This window comes from the organism of the source record quoted next, unplaced genomic scaffold, assembly GCF_019419815.1.
Source record: "Pyrus x bretschneideri cultivar Hongxiangsu unplaced genomic scaffold, Pyrus_bretschneideri_v1 Contig46, whole genome shotgun sequence".
NCBI lineage: Eukaryota > Viridiplantae > Streptophyta > Magnoliopsida > Rosales > Rosaceae > Pyrus > Pyrus x bretschneideri.
This window is the reverse complement of record NW_025999783.1, coordinates 2,937,171-2,956,571: the sequence shown is the minus strand read 5'-3', so window position 1 is coordinate 2,956,571 and position 19,401 is coordinate 2,937,171.

Sequence of the window (19,401 nt, the reverse complement as noted above, 5' to 3'; positions counted from 1 at the left end):
CAAAAGCACGTATGAGGTGCATGCCAACCCATGTTCAATTTCAGAAATAGCCAGTTTAAGAAATAGTTAGTGTTCAGTTTAAGAAATAGTGATACTACCAATGTTCAGTTTAAGAAATTGTAGTACAAGTGTTTAGTTTAAGAAACAGTCAGTGTTTATTTCAAGAAATAATAATAGTACTAGTGTTCAGTTTAAGAAATAGTGATAGTACCTGTGTTCAGTTTTCAGAAATAGTCGGTGTTCAGTTTAAGAAATAAGGATAGTACCCGTGTTTAATTTTTGGAAATAGTCGGTGTTTAGTTTAAGAAATAGTGCAGTACACGTGTTTAGTTTCAAAAATAGTCAGTGTTTAGTTTAAGAAATAGTGAGGGAGGGGAGTAAGAGTGTGTGTGATTGACGCGCAGGGTCCTCCACATCAGTTTTTTATTATCCCGCACATAAACACTAAAATCAGAAAAATGAAATAGTTATAGAAAAACCCTAGTTATCCAAACTAGCAAACTGCATATGTAGAAGGGATAATGCTATTCACACATCTTATTTTGCTTATCACACACCCTTATTAATTTCTGTCAATTGATCTTCTTCAATTCACACGATTCGATGCCAGAAATTGAAAAGGGTGTGTGAGAAGTAAAAATAAGTGTCTGGATATCACCACCCATGTAAAAATACGCATTCGTGTGGAATTAGCGCAGTTGAGGCGCGCTCATGAACCAATACAGACGATGACCGAAGCTTATGATACCATAAGAATCAGATAATGAGAGGCCAATAAACAAGTACAAGACAAGAGAAGGGATGAATTGTCTATATTTGCACATCAAAAGTACAAATATAAGTTACATTTTTAAACAAGAGTCATTAAATTCTCTTAGGTTAAATGATCTAACAAATTTTTTTAGATGTGTAACTTAAATTTACACTAGAAAAAGTCTTAGAGAAGAGAAAGCAAAGGCAAAGGCATGCTCACTTCCAAATCCAAATCCACGTTCACATATTTTATCTCATATATATCAACGTCATATGTAGTTGAAGCTACCGTGGGATTTTTATTTAATCGTTTGGAACAGCTATGTTTTTGGCCCCTTATGTTTTTGCTGAAAGTGATGTGTGCCAAGTTTCCCCTTCCCTAATGTCTAATCTGTACGGTTTATAATTGTTTTGCATGATTAAACGATTTTTTATTCAAATGTTTTTTTTTTGTTAGAGTGATCTTCAAATAATTAAATTCAATGGTTTCGATCGTTGAATTTATATGTTCAAAACACGTTATTTGCAAATGAAGAGATATGTGCACCCCGTTATAGGACGATGCAAGTTTTTATTTTTGTGAAATACATAAAAGATTAAAGTAAAAATGGTTGAAAATCTGCATGTTTAATTACTGAATCTGCATGTTTAGTTAGTTTACACATAAACAACAAACGTTATGGATTTGGTTTCTTAATCTTCCATGTTTATAATTGAAAATTACCCTTTAGACATGGATATGGCTTTCTGGATTTGATTAAGACACATATTAGATTCTTTTCTATATCATTTCCTAAATACTTCAGGAACCCATATTGATAATAAATTTGGAACTATGGAGGTGGTTTAATCTAGTTTATGGTCCCATACACTATGCATTAATTCAGATGCAACCTTAACCCAAGATCGGATCATGGCTAGCTGTCAAAAACTCAAAACCTGAATAATTAATAGAATTGGTCTCCAAATTATTAATAAAAAAACTTTCCTTCCTCTTTTTATGGAAAAATATTTATGTGGTATCTTATTCAGATATTGTTACTAGCCTCGAAAAACTTTCAGATGTTAAGTAATAAGTTAACAATGTATATCAAATTTACCGTTATAAAATACAACTATGGAACTCCAACACCTGCATTTTGTACTATCATAAAAACTCGAATAACAACCTGGACTAGATATTGTTTAATGGTACGGAGATATAATCAAATATGGATCGTTTTATTTGTATACGGGGGAAAATATAAGATTTATAATAAGATTGGTGTTGTTCTGGAAAGAGGCACCAGCTTTCCATCAATATATTTCATACAAATCTTTGATGTTCTGTAAGACTTTGTCTGGAATATCTTGTTCATCCTACCTCGGCCCATGTATTAGGATTGTCATTTGGTTTCCATCATATATGACTCTTCTGTGGACCCCACAAATTTGATCTTGTCCATGTTACAAATCAATATATATATAATTAAAATACAGCATCAAACAATACTATGTATGAATAATATTTAACAAAATTTTAATTATCTCGTTCTCTCTCTCTCTCTCTCTCTCTCTCTCTCTCTCTCTCTCTCTCTCTCTCTCTCTCTCTCTCAGTATATATGAATATTGTGCACACCAAGACACTGGTATATTTTACCATTTTTTTTTGCCATGCCTCCTAACTTCACAGCCTGTCAATCCTGAATTATTAACATGGCCGAGAACATGATTAAGAATTGTTTAATTAGTGAGAGGAGTGAGGGAGGATGGGATTTGTTGCCTTGTTGTTTCTCTAATTAAATTCAGTGGGGAGCTTGGAAAAATTAATGTTGGCCTGCATTGCCCTGCCAAAGAGATTTGCTGGTGTAGAGGTGTCCAAGAATCTTCTCCCAATTCACACCCGCAGGAGGAGGAGGCTCAAATTATTTGCTAGCTGCACTGCTTAGATTGCTCCGTCCACTCCACTCCGATTAGTACGGAAGATCAAATGACTGATGATATTGATGGATGCTCATCTTAATTCTCTACTTATTGGGTTGTTTGGGTTCACCAATGTCATAGTATTATTGGTATGAAGAAGCAAACCTTTCAATGAGCAACACACTAGACAATCTCCACTTAAGCTGCTCTTTCTATTCCAGGTAATACTAAAAATATTCCTCAACTGTATGTAACAAAAGTTTCCATGATTCAGTAAGCCTAGATGTTGATGTTCTTGCTTTTCTTTTCCTTCCTGTTCTCGTATATTTTGAGCCATTTTTGGAAGTTCTTGTCGTCTGGGAAATCATAATTCTTGAATATTAATAGTTGGTTTCTGTGTATGGATAGAGATATATCGATATATGCCAAAACAGATAAAGGTGAAAGAGATCCTTTTTTATTTTTATTTTTTTTCATACATAATCAACAGTGCTTAATTGTGAATTGCAGCAGATCCTTTTTATTTTCTATTTCACGCAATGTAGATTTAGCATATGTATATAAAGTCTTCAGCTTCAATAGAAACAGGAAGAGGTGGGCACTTGTGGAGAGCAATTTGATAAAAATGAAGGCTACTGTGATTACACCAGCAGCAATATTGTACTAACAAAGGAAAAATAGAGTAGACCACCCACATTCCATATTTGGTCTCACTATTTGCCCACATCCCATTTTTCCTTTTTCCTCCTTTTTGTGTCTGGTAACTTTCGGAGCTGCTGTGACAGAATTCTGGGCCATTCTTTTTTGTTCATCCTTCATCCAACACCTTTAAAAGTCCCTTTATTTGACATATTCGGTCACGTAGGGAACTAGAGTCCTATTCCGAAATGCTGCCTGAATTTGTACACCGAAAAGGGAACAGATAAAATCTTGGGGCACGAATGTAGTATATAAAGACAACTGTCAGGAATTTTGAGATAGAGATTTCCACTACCCTGATGGGTTAGATTTGTTCACTTGCATTTGGGATTCAAGATAATTCAAAAATCGTCACACCAATTCGATTATTCCTTGGTGTTTAGACGCGGTAGGATAAGTAGTAGACCTGGTGTCCAACTAGACTGTTTCCACCTTCATTTAGTGGGTTTATATATCATACCTACTCCACTCAAATCAGTAAAAGTTCTTTTTCTTTCTTTTTTTCTAGATTTTGATTTTCTTCTGTTCATTGCTTTGTAAATGATATCTTGTACACAAAGTTTAATCTTATAACAATTTTTTTGGGAAAAAGAGTTACTGTGGCAGATCTCATAATACAATAATAACAGTTCGGTGTGTTTCCTCAAATTATATGTTTCCCTGTAGTTACCAACATTTTTTAACTGTTATATTACTCCAGGAATGGGAATGAAAATTGAATATGCCATCAATATTTTAGGCAGCTCACAAAATAGCTGCAGCTTAACCGTGCATCGGGTGGATGACCGGGACTATTTTCAGAAAACTGGGCTGAAGGAGAAGTGTCAGAAGGCTAGAGTTGAGGACACACTTCGGAACTCGATGGACAGGATGCTGGACAAGCACAACATGGATACCATAAAAAGGACAATGCAGATGCATGAAGATACCTTTAAACACCAGGTATGGGAATGCACATATTAAGCTTTGGGAAGACGATTTTGTAGCCATTCAGTCACCGACATCTAAATTTCTCATCTAACTATACCTTTCTGGATAAGCAAACCAGTCAAATTACTCCAAGACACAATTTGACTACACCGTTTTTGCTTATTAGATCCTAAGTTTTATACTTGTCAGATCAGATTGTTTTTGTCTCACAGATTTAGTATTTTTGAAACTGATGACAGCAGTCCTAACCAAAAACCAAATATTGCAGATTCGAGAGCTACACCGTCTGTACAGTGTACAAAAGATGCTAATGGATGAACTGAAGAAAAAGATTAAACAAAATAGACTTTGCAGTCCAATAACTAGTAGTGCAGATCACATTAACCAATCTCAGTGGATTAACTGGCAGCATTCGATAACTCAAACTTCTTCGGGATATAATTTCCATTTTCAGAGATTGAGGGATGATCTGAACTCAAGAGAGCGTAGTGGAAGTTGCTCAGGAGACACTCTGAGAATGTCAAGGGGATTTGACCTTGAAAGGCCTGCCGAGGAAGACATCTCAACCAGATTCAGTACAATTGACCAAGAACAAGCAGGGCCAATCTCTCACATGTCCCTCAAAAGTAAGATTGTAGCTGGCTGTGATGAAGATAGTGAAGTGGAGCTTTCATTAAGCATCGGAAGTAGCAAGAACAGGAAGAGATCAAAATCTTACCAGCCTCAGTCGGGATGTTCGGAACTGATCCATAAAGCAAAAGAACTCGATTCGCCTGCCTCATTCAAATCAGATAGAGGAGGAGATGGCAGTGATCCCACAACTCCCATGAGCAGCTCTAGTGCGACATGTGACCAAGAAAGAAAGCACCCACATTGGCTTTTCCATGGTTTAAAGCTCAAGTAGGATGGTTCAACTTTCGTGCGTGTTTCTTCAAAAATCTTCACTCTGTTCATTATTGAAATTCTAATTAATTTGTCACTTGAATAAATAGACAATCGAGATACTGTTCTCATCACGCATTACATTGGTGTATATAGGAAATTTTCAAAAATTGGTTACTCCATATTTGAGTGCACTGGTTCATTATCTTCTTAGGTAATTGGTTGAAATTTAAAAAGTACGTGATGATTATGACTAACTCATGCAAGAACTATTGGAAGTTTATTGTACTTACTTTCGAAGGAGATGCATCACAGATAAGCCAACAAGAAAATTATAAATTACAATGGTAGGACAATTGAAGAGTATGTTAAACTCTAATTTGTCACCAGGTGTTTGTTGATTGCTAATGCATATAATGCATTGTTTTGTTGTTGACTTTAATTCCTTATGCATCGTAATATTCATAACCTCCACATCCACCAAAAGATCAAGACAGGGAACAAACTATATAAAAGTATAGTAGTACCGTATGGACTTGGAATTTTATCTCTCAAATCATGCTTTTTTTTAATTCCTTGTCTTAAACAGGCTCCTTGGCCCCATTAACCATTCTGCTAATGAGAAGCACAGGAGCGTAGTTGCCTATACTATTTCTTTGGAACCATTCGATACTAGTATTCTAAACGAGGCCATCAATAACATGAAACATGTGTAGCACATGTTTTTGTTGTTATTTTATTCATTTATAAAATAAATAGAGAGCATGCTTGGCCAAAGTTAGGGGATGGTTGCAGGTTCATAATTCCTCTGTGAGAAACTCTTTTGAAACCAATATATTGTACACCATCCATTAGATAGTGAGAATATCTCATGTTGATCACTAATTGTGTCCATTTTTTCCTGATATGGCTGCATTTTTAGGAAGCATAGAAATTCCACTCTAGCATTTCCATCACCAATCACCAAAAAAACACTACCACAAAAATGATATTCTTCGATATATGGCATGACTGAATTGCACTAAGTTCACAGTCTCAATCTTTCGCGCTGCAATCCTAGTCATTTTCCTAAAATATTGAAATCTGCACAACCTTGTATACTTTTCTAACGATTCCAAAAATATGTTATTTCCTTGGTCACATCTCTCTCTCAGGCCTCTTCTATCAATACATTGGGCGCAGTTAATATTTGGATGAGCTGTTAAATGAAACATGCTTGAAATTCTTATTCAATCTCTATGGGCTTAACAGTTGCTGCAAAGCTGCATAAGTGCATGCCAATACAAAGCCCATGAGCAACAATATATCAATATGTTTGTATTAGAGCTGAACTCTACATCAGGTAAGAGAAAACCAGGATTAGAAGTTGAGAAGGGTGCTAATACTGCTGTTTGAATTACTTAATTGTTCGTGCTCACATTAATAATACAGTAAACAGGTTCATTACTAATCTTTGAAAAGATTTGTTTTAGAATGGGTGGGCGGGGGCAGCAAAAGAGAAGACTAAGCAGGTATATGTCCCAGCTACTTTCTAAACCATGAAGGACCAGATCGAACCCATTGTTTGTTGGAATGTTTTATGAATATACTATTTACTGGTTGAGCAAACCGGTCAATTCAAATAGAGTCCTGAGGTTTTCAGATTTTATGCTGATGACCAATCAACTAGAAGTGACAGATGAACGACAATGTGTATTAAGCTCAAAAATTCAAAGTGTTTTGAACCTAAACAAGGTGACTTATGAGCTCCAATGCATCTAATATTTGGGTACATATACACAGTAGTCATGTATCCTGTAAGATTTACTAAAACAACATTAGGATGTTTGAACCAAGATAGGCATCTCTGTTTAAATGCTTACTTGACTAATCTAGAAACTCACCTATTCGTCTCTACATGGAGAATATTTCTGCAGGATAAAATAAACCAAGAACATTATCCTTCCTTCCTCCATTCTCTTAAAGTGCTAAATGTTCTATAAACTAATTTCCGCAAATTTAATTTAAAAGAGGGTAAAGCATAGGGTTTCTGGGTGTAATACTCCTCTCGTTTTGAGAGTGTAGATGCCTTGTAACTATTATTAAATAGCTAATCTCGCATAATTCTATTCTCCAATCTTTTTGCAAAAATAATAAAAAAAAATTAAAAATTAAAAATTAAAAAAAAATTAAAAGAAAATATTTGCAGTTTTAGTTAAAGTTGAGGGTTTATGATAACATCTCTACAATCTCACAAACTCAAATAATGTTGTGGCCTATTTTCTCTAAGTGGTGCGACAAAGAGAGAGAGAGAAAAACTTGCTCTCCAAGTAATACAAATCCCAATTTATAGGAAAGAATCGCTAACATAAAGAGTAAACCAAATGTACCAAGGATTCACACAATCATACATGTGTCAGAATTTAGTCACAACACTGCCCCCCTTTAGCATGTAAATGCTCAAATAGAGGGCGCATCAGATCTTCATGGATGATATAGAAGCAGTTGATGAAGTCATCTTGTCTAGTCGACACAATAAGCGAATGTGAGTCTCAAAACATTGAAAGAATGCATAGGTAGTAAAATTCACAAAACCTCGCTAAGGTAAAACCCAAGGTAGGATAAAAATCATAATCTAAGGAGAAAAGTGAGAAGTTGCATTAAGTCAAAACTAAACTCCTTCATGACGCAAGTAGGACACACACAATGTTATTTGTGGATGCAAATATTTGTCATCTTCTCCTTTGACAAAAATGCACCTACAAAATAATAACACCTAAGATTAAGGCCAAAAGCCTCACACGCCCACGATGAATGGGGGGGGCTTTGGCCGAGAAATCTCCGATGCCGAAGTTAGAGTTCTGAAAAGAATGTGTTTAGGAGTTTGTGGGTAGCAAATGGCTTAGCTTTTTGGTAGGATAATAAGGCTATTTATAGGGGAGTGGCTGGCCCTATTTGGAGAATAGTGGCTAGCCATATATGGTGTATTTGGAGAATAATTGCAAGATATTATGTGAAATAATATCTTGCAATTAACGTGGTAATTAATCCCACATTAAATAGGAAGATTTGGGAGTTACCTTTTGAATAATGATTTTATGAGGAGTGATAAGAGGGATTTGAATAAATACCATTTTGATCACCCTTGACTCTTCCTTGATTGAGTCGTTATTGTCCGTTGCATGCGCGTGGGAATCTCGGTGTGCCTCAAGGGTAATTTTGACCTTTCACCCAAAAGTCCACGTGTCACCTCCATAATTTTCTTGATTATTTTTTCCTCCACAAATGCCCCCACAATTGTTGTGCTGCTCACAGGAAATGGCAGTAGGTGTAGAGACCTTCAACTTTGATGCAGATTCCCACTTGGACTTGGAATTAAATTCTTCTAGGAAAGGGAAATAAATCGCCACCAAAGCCAATTTAAGTCTACCTTAAGTAGGGGATTAAATCAAATTCGGAGGATATTATTTATCCCTACAAGAAAGAGAGAAAGATAGAGGATATTTGTTCCCCCTCCCCTAACATTCTCCTTTTCTTGCCCGTGCAAAGAACCATCTTCCGTTGATTTCTTTGTCTTCTCTGTGTTGCACCAAGGTAAGAAAAACTTAATTTTCGTTTGTCTTCTTCTTGGGTGGTGTTACCGTAGGGCAACTGTCAGGGTGGTGCGACACATCGGCTGGCAAGGGCTAGGAGTCGGCTCGACATGAGTCAAGAATGTGGTGTGCCAAGGGCCACAGCTTGGCTAGAGCCAAGGGTTGGCTCGAAATGGTTCGAGGTGGCATGGGCCACGGTTTGGATTGCTTGCTAAGAGAGAAGAAATTGCTTGAGTTTGATTTATGAGTTATTGTAGATGAAGCAATCGAGAGCTGTTGAAGATGAAGTGTCGGATGGGCAAACTATAAAGTGCGAAGTGGTTGCTGAGGGCAGGATGGCTGTTGGAGAACCCAAGGTCATCCAAGCTACTAAATAAGTAGGCTACTCTGTTTAGCTTGTGTCGGATTTCAGCGACCTTCGTATAAGTTTATCAATTTGCTAGAAATTGAATAAAATATTTTCACTTTATTTCATCTTTGTTTTTCTTGAAACTTTGCTTGCTTGAAGCGTTTTACAAAACTTTTAGCCATAAAACCGTCGGTTGAGCACGCTGCTTCGAAAAATGTTGACGATCCCACAGAGTCATTGTGGCCGTGAGTTTTGGCTTTTTGGTGCGTTGAGCTATTGAGTTCGTCGTTAACTGTTTACCCCTGACCATTTGCTGCTTAGTTGGTATTCAAGTATTTGATCCTTTGAGTTGTGTGGCCCAGATGGGTGTAGGGAATTGGTTTTCCCTCTTGCACTGGAGAGCTTACCTAGATGGGTGTTGGAGAATTGGTTTATCCTCTCAGACTAGAGAGTTTATCTATATGGGTGTTGGGGAATTAGTTTACCTTCTCGCACTGGAGAGCAATTAGTTTACCCTTTCGCACTCGAGAGCTTACCCATATAGGTGTCAAGGAATTGGTTGACCCTATTGTACTGAAGAGCAATTAGTTTACCTTCTCACACTGGAAAGCTTAACCATATGGGTGTCCGGGAATTGGTTTACCCTCTCATGTTAAAGAGCAATTAGTTTATCCTCTCACACTGAAGAGCAAACCCATATGGGTTTCGGGGAATCGGTTTACCCTCTCGCACTAGAGAGCTTACCTAGATGGGTGTCGGGGAATTGGTTTACCCTCTTGCACTTGAGAGCAATTATTTTATCCTTTCGAATTGGAGAACAGATCCATATGGGTATTGGGGGATTGGTTTACCCTTTCACACTGGAGAGCAATTAGTTTATCCTCTCGCACTGAAGAGCAGACCCATATGGGTGTCGAGGGATTGGTTTACCCTCTTGCACTCTAAAGCAATTAGTTTATCCTCTCGTACTGGAGAGCAGACCCATATAGGTGTCAGGGAATTGGTTTATATTTTCGCACTGGAGAGCAATTAGCATATCTTCTCGTATTGGAGAGCAGACCCATATGGGTGTTGGGGGATTGGTTTACCCTCTCGCATTGGAGAACATTGAAGTCGTTTTGAGCACAGATGAGCATCGAGGTCTTGTTCGGCAATCTCCTTGAAACTTTTAATTGCTTGTGGAACCAGTGTAAGGGTGTAAGTATGAAGCGCAACGAGCTGCTATTGGACTTTCTTCAAATATTGCACCATCATGAGATGTTTCTTTGTGTGCCCTTTTAAGGTTTGGTTGGTGATCAGCTGAGAATCTGAATGGATTGCAAGCTTCTTCACCATTAAGTCTTTTGCTAACAGAGACTGCTAATAAAGCCTTGTCTTCTGCTTATTCATTTGATGCTTTGAAGTTTGGAGTGCCATGGACTTGGTCGGTATAATTAGGAGCCACTGGGCAAGATTGGCATGGATAGAAGCCATGATGACAGAGCAAGGGTTGCAGGGAGCCATGGACCAGGTAGGCATGACTTTAAATGTGGAGCTACATCCGACTTAGGCCAGGTTGTGCACAACATGAGGAATTGGACCACTAGGCCCTGGATACTTAGCTATTGGTGATGTGCTGCTCTAGTATTGAATTGTCTAGAGTGATTAAAGTAAGACATGTTAACCGTTTAGGCTTGTGTGTCCTACTGGTACTCGTCCACCCCTATTGCGCCATTAGGTTGGGTTGTTGCCTTGTCGGAATAGAAATAGTCTTTGTATCCGCCAGTGTATGTGGGATGTTTCCATCTATTCGATATTGTCAATGAAAAGTGACCTGCTTATGTTAGTCATGTTTCGTCGGAGCACCGTGTCAATAGCTTCATTGCGCTAGAAATCGTACAATCATTCGGTAAGGAGCCTTTAAACTTCTTCCTAAGTTTTCCATTACTAGGGTAGCGGACCATTGGTCGAGGATGCTCTTCCCTGTGATCAACTCGTCTATGTCGAAGCTGCGGTGCATGTGGTATGTTCTTGGTAGGCAAGTGGGTTACTTTCAAGCTGCCGATTAAACTTACGCCAGATTGAGTGACTGCTTCTCTCCGTCCGTCGTGCTGCTTACTCTAATGTGAGGTGAATGATACTCCTTACGGCCTAACCGCGAATGAACATTTCGCTTGGAAGGTTGTCTATGTTGATTATCAAAGTATGGCCCTAACCGTGAATGTATGCTCTTCCGTAGGCTTAACCGAGAGTGCACGCTCCTCCGCGCACTAAGAGGAGAGTATACGCTATCTTGGGGCTCCAGTCGAGAGTGTACACTGCCAAAACGTTTTGTTCGTGGCTGGTCGAAGTGCTGCTTACTAGGACGCTGCTAGAAAGGTTGATTTTCTACCCTTGTCCTACTTTGGGATACCTCATATAGGGTACATTGTATCTCAATATGCTGCAAAAGTTGATTCACCATGGTCGCTTGTTGTGCGAGGGCGGTAGTCAACTCTATGACTTGCCAAGACAAGTGTTGTTTGCCATGTGCGGTAGAATAGCTTAGACAATATGCGTCTTCTTGAGCAGTGGAAATGTAATGGACACCAGACGCAAAATTTGAGTTAGGATATGTCAAATTTGCAAAAAAACAGGGTGAAAATACCCTCGGTTCAATCGTCGATCCAGAAATTTGAAGTCGGGACAGTTGAATTGATCTTGGACCAGTTTGGATCACCAAATGGGTCGGGGGAATGGGTTTGGCCGTGCCACGTGCGAGGCGCGAGGGTGCTTGGAGCGCCTGGGATCTGGGTTGAGGGGATTGTTAGTGTAGATTGGGCTTACGATATGCCTTAAATCTGAGTTGCTGGGGCAGGGGCTAGGGTCGACTTGTGACTAGCTTGGCTCGGCTGCCTTGCGACATGGGCTGCTTAGGCTGCTTACTGGGCTATTAGCGCAGCTGTACCCTGCTCTCTGTTGGCTTACTACCATGGAGTTGGCCTACTCCCCACTGCCACGGTGGTACCCGTGGCTGCCATGGTGGTGGTGCTCCGTGGTGGCAAAGTTGCTCCTCTTGCCATCATGTTAAGCCTTGTGGATCGTCGTGGTGGGGCCACATCTTATCCTCCATCACTTGATCCGGATCTTTCAATGTAGGAAGTTCCGTTCGTCGTGGTTTTCGAATTTCCCATCAATGTATTTTTCTCGTACCTCTATTCAAATAATTAAAAAATTCTAGGAATATGAAAGTACGAAAAATTTACGAACATATGAGAAATGAGAAACTTTGAATGCGAGAGTCTTCTTCAAGCGTGTGAATCAAACTCCTAAGTAAAGCACCAATTTGTGGATGCAAATTTCTACCATCTTCTCCTTTGACGAAAATGCACCGGCAAAATAATAACACCTAAGATTAAGACCAAAAGCCTCACGTGCCCACGATGAATGGGGGAGGGCTTTGCCCAAGGAATCTCCGATGTCAAAGTTAGAATTCTGAAAAAGAATGTATTTAGGAGTTTGTGCGAAATGGCTTAGCTTTTTAGTAGGATAATAGGGCTATTTATAGGGGAGTGGCCGGTCCTATTTGGAGAATAGTGGCCGGCCATATATGGTGTATTTGGAGAATAATTGCAAAATATTATGTGAAATAATATCTTGCAATTAACATGGTAATTAATCCCGAATTAAATAGGAAGTTTTGGGAATTACCTTTTGAATAAGGATTTTATGAGGAGTGATAAGAGGGATTTGAACAAATCCCATTTTGATCACCTTTGACTATTCCTTGATTGAGCCATTATTTTCCGTTGCATGCGTTTGGGAATCTCAGTGTGCCTCAAGGGTAATTTTTTCCTTTTCACCCAAAAGTCCACGTGTCACCTCCATAATTTTCTCAATTATTATTGGCTCCACAGTATTGACCAGCATAAGATGGGTGACTCATTAAAACCTCATCAAATAGCAAAAACTCAATGGGCAAAATGCTCCTAACAATAGGAAAAAAAAAATACATTAAGGTCAAGTGAGTATACCTCTAGATACATCCCTTGAGTTTGACAAACTTCCAAATAAGAACTACATGAAGGAAAATTTTTGTCCTAACTAAGAACATGTGAGAACATTTGAACACATAAGCAAACTAATAACACTTTAAAGTAGGCATGCATTCACAAACAATTCTAAAACCCTACTTTCAAAGCCTAGTGAATGGTGAACCACAAGACTTTTTAATAACATTAAAGAGAACAAAGGATTTTGAGATTCATTACCCTTGAAGCTCATCCTTGTTTACACAAGGGATTTACCCAAGTGGAGGGCCTTCAAGTCACCTCCTAGCTCCTTAGATCTTCCTTGTGATTTTCTTCCTTTTGATACTCCTTTGCTCCTTGAGGATGTGAGAAAAGGATCTCCAAGAACACCAAAGGTTTAGTGTCTCTAACTCTCCACGCCAAGGATGAGGTGTGAAGATAAAATGGATGACTTAGAGGAAGAAAAGATTTCTAGCTATTTTTCCCCTAAGTGGCCGGCCTCTTTTGAGGAATAGGGAGAAAAGGTTTCTCTTCTTTGCCTTAAGAAAACCCTGGTGAGAGAATGGCTATAAAATTGCTTTTATACCACCTCACATGTGAGTAGCAAACTTGCAATTAACCCAAATTTGCTACCACTCACCCTTGGCTGGTTTTGACTTTGTTTATTGGGCTAATTGCCCATTTTGTTGTAGTTGTCATACAACTTAAACATAATGGGCCTTGTGGACCAAAAACCCTTTTGGGCCCCGAGACCCGAAACTAACTTAAAAGCCCAATATGAACCTTTCGTATTATTAATTAACTAACTAATTAATCTTGACCATTCTCAAGTAAATCATTTAATTGCTTATCCATCTCATTTATATTTCTTCACTTTCATCTTTACTCGGTGTACGTTCCATTAGGTTCCAATTAGCGAGGTAATGGGCGATTGTTACTCTTAATGATCGATTGTGAATTGAAACTACAATTCAATTCTCCCCTTGATGTATATTAGTGTTTGCTAATCTTCAGGGCTTCCACAAACCATGAGTGACACCTAGCAGTATGTCATGGCTACCCAAGATAAGTAGAAGTGGTTGGAGAACCTATGCAATACGGTCATTCTCTAATACAATACTCTTAATCACATTGTTTGAGTGATAGTTTGTTTCATGTCTACTATCCAATGTGATACTTCTCTATATGATTCAATTGAATATGATTTGGAACAAACTTCCTAGGTCATATTTGTACGCTTTGGCCAAAGACTCCCGAATCATATCTCAGAGTATTCTCCCTCCACCATGGAAGCTTAGAGATCCCTTGTTGTGTATTCATATGCCTACATGACTAGATAGCTTGACCCCAAAATTGTCATGGACACTCAGTGGAATGCCTTTGACATGATCAAAGACTAAGGACTTAACCATTAAACATTTATGATGCCTTAGGTCAAAGGACTACTTTGCATATTGCAACTTACAAGTTCTTACATGACATGTATGTTTGAACTCTCTTTTGATCGTTGTTCAGTGTACTCGATTACCTTTTGAGTGTCCAACACTAAATGACTTGAGACTAGTCATACTCACGCTTGAGTTAACATAACACATGCTAACCTTAGCGGATCGGGGGGTTGGATTTGCTCAGGATGCCTTATCCTAGGATAAGCCCAAATCCATAGAACGGAAAAACTTCTTTAATACCAATTTAGTGGCACCATGTAGGCTCAATGCTTTATCTTTACCAATAAATAAACAATGAAAGAGATGTCCTGTCAAATCTGTAGCAGGATAAATATGGGTAATGATTCTCATATTTTCTTTAGCTCTATATATTGTAGGACTCAGTCGTGTTTCATCTCTGTTAGTTTGTATTATATATGTATGTATATCTGCATAGACGTTTGGCTATCAGACTTTACAATTGGAGATCGTCTTACCTACACAAAAGTGATAGGACTGAACCTATACATAATTATCACATGCTAAATATGATCTCTTACCTTTACTAGAGGTTGTTATATAAAAGAGGGCTTGAGCATATTAATTCGAACATATATCTTTCTTATTGGTTTGAGAGAAACTATATATGTATATGCTGGCATTCATGCATATAACTTTGCACAAGCCTGAGTAAACCAAGCTAGCTTTCTCGGCATGGAACTATCTACATATGTTCATAGGTACAGTTTCAACTGTATCAAGTAAAGCATGTGTGTGGAGTTGATGAACATATATTAACCTGTGAATTAGTATTGCGGAATTGCTAAACTTAAATATGTTAATTAGGATTAGAGTTCATGTCATGCATTTGGTAATTTGCTTATATATGTGGTTTGATGTACTTATTCATTAATCATATGAAAGACTTTATTTAATTATTGGCTAAAGTTATGTTCCCAGCTTATACACCAAGAAGACAGCATACATATTTATATTTGTATTTCACAAGTCCCTTGTTCTGCAAGTTGTACTCATTCAAACGTTCTGTTATGACCATGTTATTATTTTAGATCAACCAAAAGGGCATTTGAAATGGGTGTTGTTAAGTTAGTAATCTCAAGTGCTTTGACTGGGATTAAAGTTCTTGTCTTGCATATAGTGATTTTCTTATACTTGTGAATAGGAGCTTATCACAGTTGTGGTTTCTTGTGTTATTATCTCGGAGCAATGCTTTGGAATCCAAGTAGGGGAAATACGGCAGACCTTTACGGAGATTGGTTGTATTAAATTTCATGAAGCATTATATTATTATTGTCGATCTTCTTGGTTGATTAATGTGATCTGGCATGCTAATTGGATAAATATTGCCCTTGCGTGTTTACTTGTTATTGGTTATGGAATTATTGATGAAATGCTATTGGTTAAGAATATATTGTGGTATATGTGAATCATTCATAATTGGTCGTGTGGTTGGAGTTTCGGTGTTGAGGAAGGAATTCTGGAAAAGAAGGTAGTTGGAAATGATCTTTTGTGTGGTTGAGCCAAACTCTTAGCAGGTACCAGGTCTTAGGTGAGCCCACGGTGCATAGATTCTTTATGGGTAATTCAGGATTGGCGAAGAAGAGTTTAGGCCAGATGACTAACAAAAGGGGAAATTGGGATGATTGAGTTATAGGGGGGTTAATTTATATATTAAAACATTTGAACCACCAATGCAGAGGTAAAATGCACGGTATAGGACGTGCAAGTCCGCATGTTTTATTATATGAATTAACGGGTAGAGATGAAGAGTATTGCATTGCACTCATGCATTGTTATTGATAATGATTTGGTACTTGATTACATGATTTTATGACACTTAATTTAGTATTGTCAATTACTGTGATAAGGTTATGTCCCTATTGAGTGACATTGGTTGTTGCTCACCCCTACCTATTATTTTACATATGAGCTATTTGGCAAGACAAGTGTTAGAAGAGCTGAGGTTGTGATTGAGGAGAAGTTTAAGGATTATAATTTATTATTTTTGTACACCTGTAAGATTTTGGAGTTATTTTAATAAGAGGAGTTCATTTTTCAACCCGTGTCAATTTTCAACCCGTGTCAATTTCCTTTTATTTATTTTTACTTTTACTTGCATTCCGGGAGCAGGATTTATATTTCCGCCGACCCCGGGTCTGGGGCGCTACACCTTCATCTCAAATTCTATCTTCAGGTATGAGACAGTTTTCTCGAGTTCTTCTAAATTCTTAGTGGGATTCATGTCATGAACATAAACTGCAACTCTAGCAATTCGAAATACTTCATGGTTAACACGCAAGGGCATAATTTATTCATATCCCAGACTGATCAAATAATCACTTAAATGGGTATACCAAATTCATTCAGATTGTTTCAGTCCGTAAGTAAACGCCTAATTTGAATTAAGAGGGCGTTTTGTGGTGTATAACTATTTGAACTAGTTCATGTAATTCTTCGGGATCTTACATGTAAATCTCCATAGTAACCTCCCCATGGAGAAAGCGCTAACCACATCCATAATGCTACAATCATTCACAAGGTGTTTGAGAAAAACCTTGTGCCATAAGGCATGCGTCACATTATTTTATTCATCTCATTATGCTCATTTCGCGCTTGTAATAAGACATGATTACATTTGGAAGTGTAGGAATGACATGTCCAAACACTCTTTGGTACAGAATCTAATTCAACCTGGATTGTAATTGGAGTAGGCCAATCAGTTATACTTTGTCACTAATTGACGGAACGAGGTTCAATATTATCACTTTTCATTTATGTCGGTATCTACCATATAATTGAAACATCATCCATGATAATCTCATTCTAACTCCATATCTCACCCAAACTAGTATACTACAAAACATTGATAGATTACATTCAAATAAGCAACTTACTCTCTTTTGCTATTGTGCTGCGATGGTGTCGGTGGTGAAGTCGATTGAAATAGCGGCGGTGAGGCTGACGATGATGGGCAGAGAGCCTAGTTCTCTTCCCTTTTAGGTTGAATCTAATATATTTGATGTATGTGTAGGTAGGTGTGTTTATGGTATTGTTGCTGAAGCAGATAAAAGCTTGGCCGGGCTAGTTTTGGACCCAAAGATAAGCTTCAACGGTAAGCTTTTGCAATCCAATCGGCAGGCTGGGTCCATCTCTGTGACTAAGCTTGATGATGATGTAGGTTAACTGATGTGGATTGCACTGTCTCTTGTGGTGAAAAGGGGCCTAAGTTCATGTTCTCAAATAATGCGATGGAAAAGCTATGTCACCCTTGGAGTAATGCGCTAATCATCAAGCTAGTGGGAAAGTCACATACCTATAATTTCCTATTGAATGGGCTAAGGCAAAAGTGGCAATTGAAAGGAGGTATGCAACTTATAGATTTGGATCATGATTTCTATATTGCTAAATTTGATTTGGAAGAGGATAGGGAGTTTGTACTTACTGGTGGCCCATGGATAATTGCTCGACAATATTTGACAATACATAAATGGAGGGCAGGTTTTCTCCCTGCTACTGAAGCAATTACTCATATAGCAGTGTGGATTAGGATCTTTAGTATCCAAATGGAGTACTCTAATGTCTGGGTTATGAAGAGGATTGGTAATATTTTGGGGAAACTTTTGAAGATCGAAATCAACACTAATTCTCAATCTAGAGGAAAGTTTTCCCGAATTTGTGTTGAAATTGATTCGACCAACCTTTTGAAGCCTTCATACAAATCAATAATGTATGGTATAATTTGGAATATAAGGGCATGTCTGAAGTATGTTTTAAATGTGGTCGATATGGGCACAAAAGAGAGACCTGTGATTTGAATGTTAAGCATGTGGGTGAGGAAATTGATGAGGTGGGGAATGATGCATGTAATAACCTGAACTTGGATGATGATAAGGTGCAAATTGCAGATACATGAAAGGATGGTTCTATCCTGGGCTCTTGGATGCAAGTGAAAGCTAAGGGTGAGACTAGGAAAACAGATAACGTAAGACGTAACAATGAAGTTAGAAATGGGAAGGGATCCGGATTTAATGTCCTTAATATGGTTGATGAGATGTTAAATGAGAAAGATGATAATAGTCGGTGCATAGATAGACACACTTTTGATACCAGTAAGTGTTATCCGAAGAAGAAAGATCGGTCCTCTAAGAAGAATAAAAGTGACGGTGTAAGGGACACTCTCGTCGATATATCGAACAAAACCACAACAAGCAACACCTCCAGTGCAGATGCTAATTGTGATATCCCATCCCCAAAATTAGTATTTTATTTTATTCTTGACGTATTTCGGAGATTTAATTGAAACTAGTTCATTAATTCTTCAAATTTGAGAAAATCCAAGCGAGGGGTACCTTAGTCATTTCAAATTTTCTCGACCTTTTCGGTCAACTCTTGAGTTGGTTATGCAGAGTTCGATTCCACGAGTGCGTAGACGTAAATGGATCTTAATTCCGAGTCAGAACGAAGAAGTTAGAGTCGTTTGAAGTTGGTGGCATTTTGGTAATTTTACCAAAATGCTATAATTGGAGTGGAACCTCCAGAAAAGGGAAAGGTTTTCTGAAAAATGGGAAAGGCTGCTGCTCACCCGTTTTAGGGGCTAATTGGACCTGATAACCCACAAACTTGACCTGCTTGTATCTCCTTCATTCGAGTTCCGTTTTGAGTGATCTTGGTGTCCATGAAAAGCTCTTGATGAGTTTTGTGGTATCAGAGCATTGGTCGCCGGACCTTTGAATTTTCAACGGACGCTAATGCTTGCCTTGTAGTATCAGTGGTGTCAAATTTAGAGTTTCCTTAGATTTGTGAACCTTGGAGTGAGAGACTAGTACATCTAGCATATAAGGTATGAATTAGGTAGTTAAGTTGACCGTTCGTTTGAA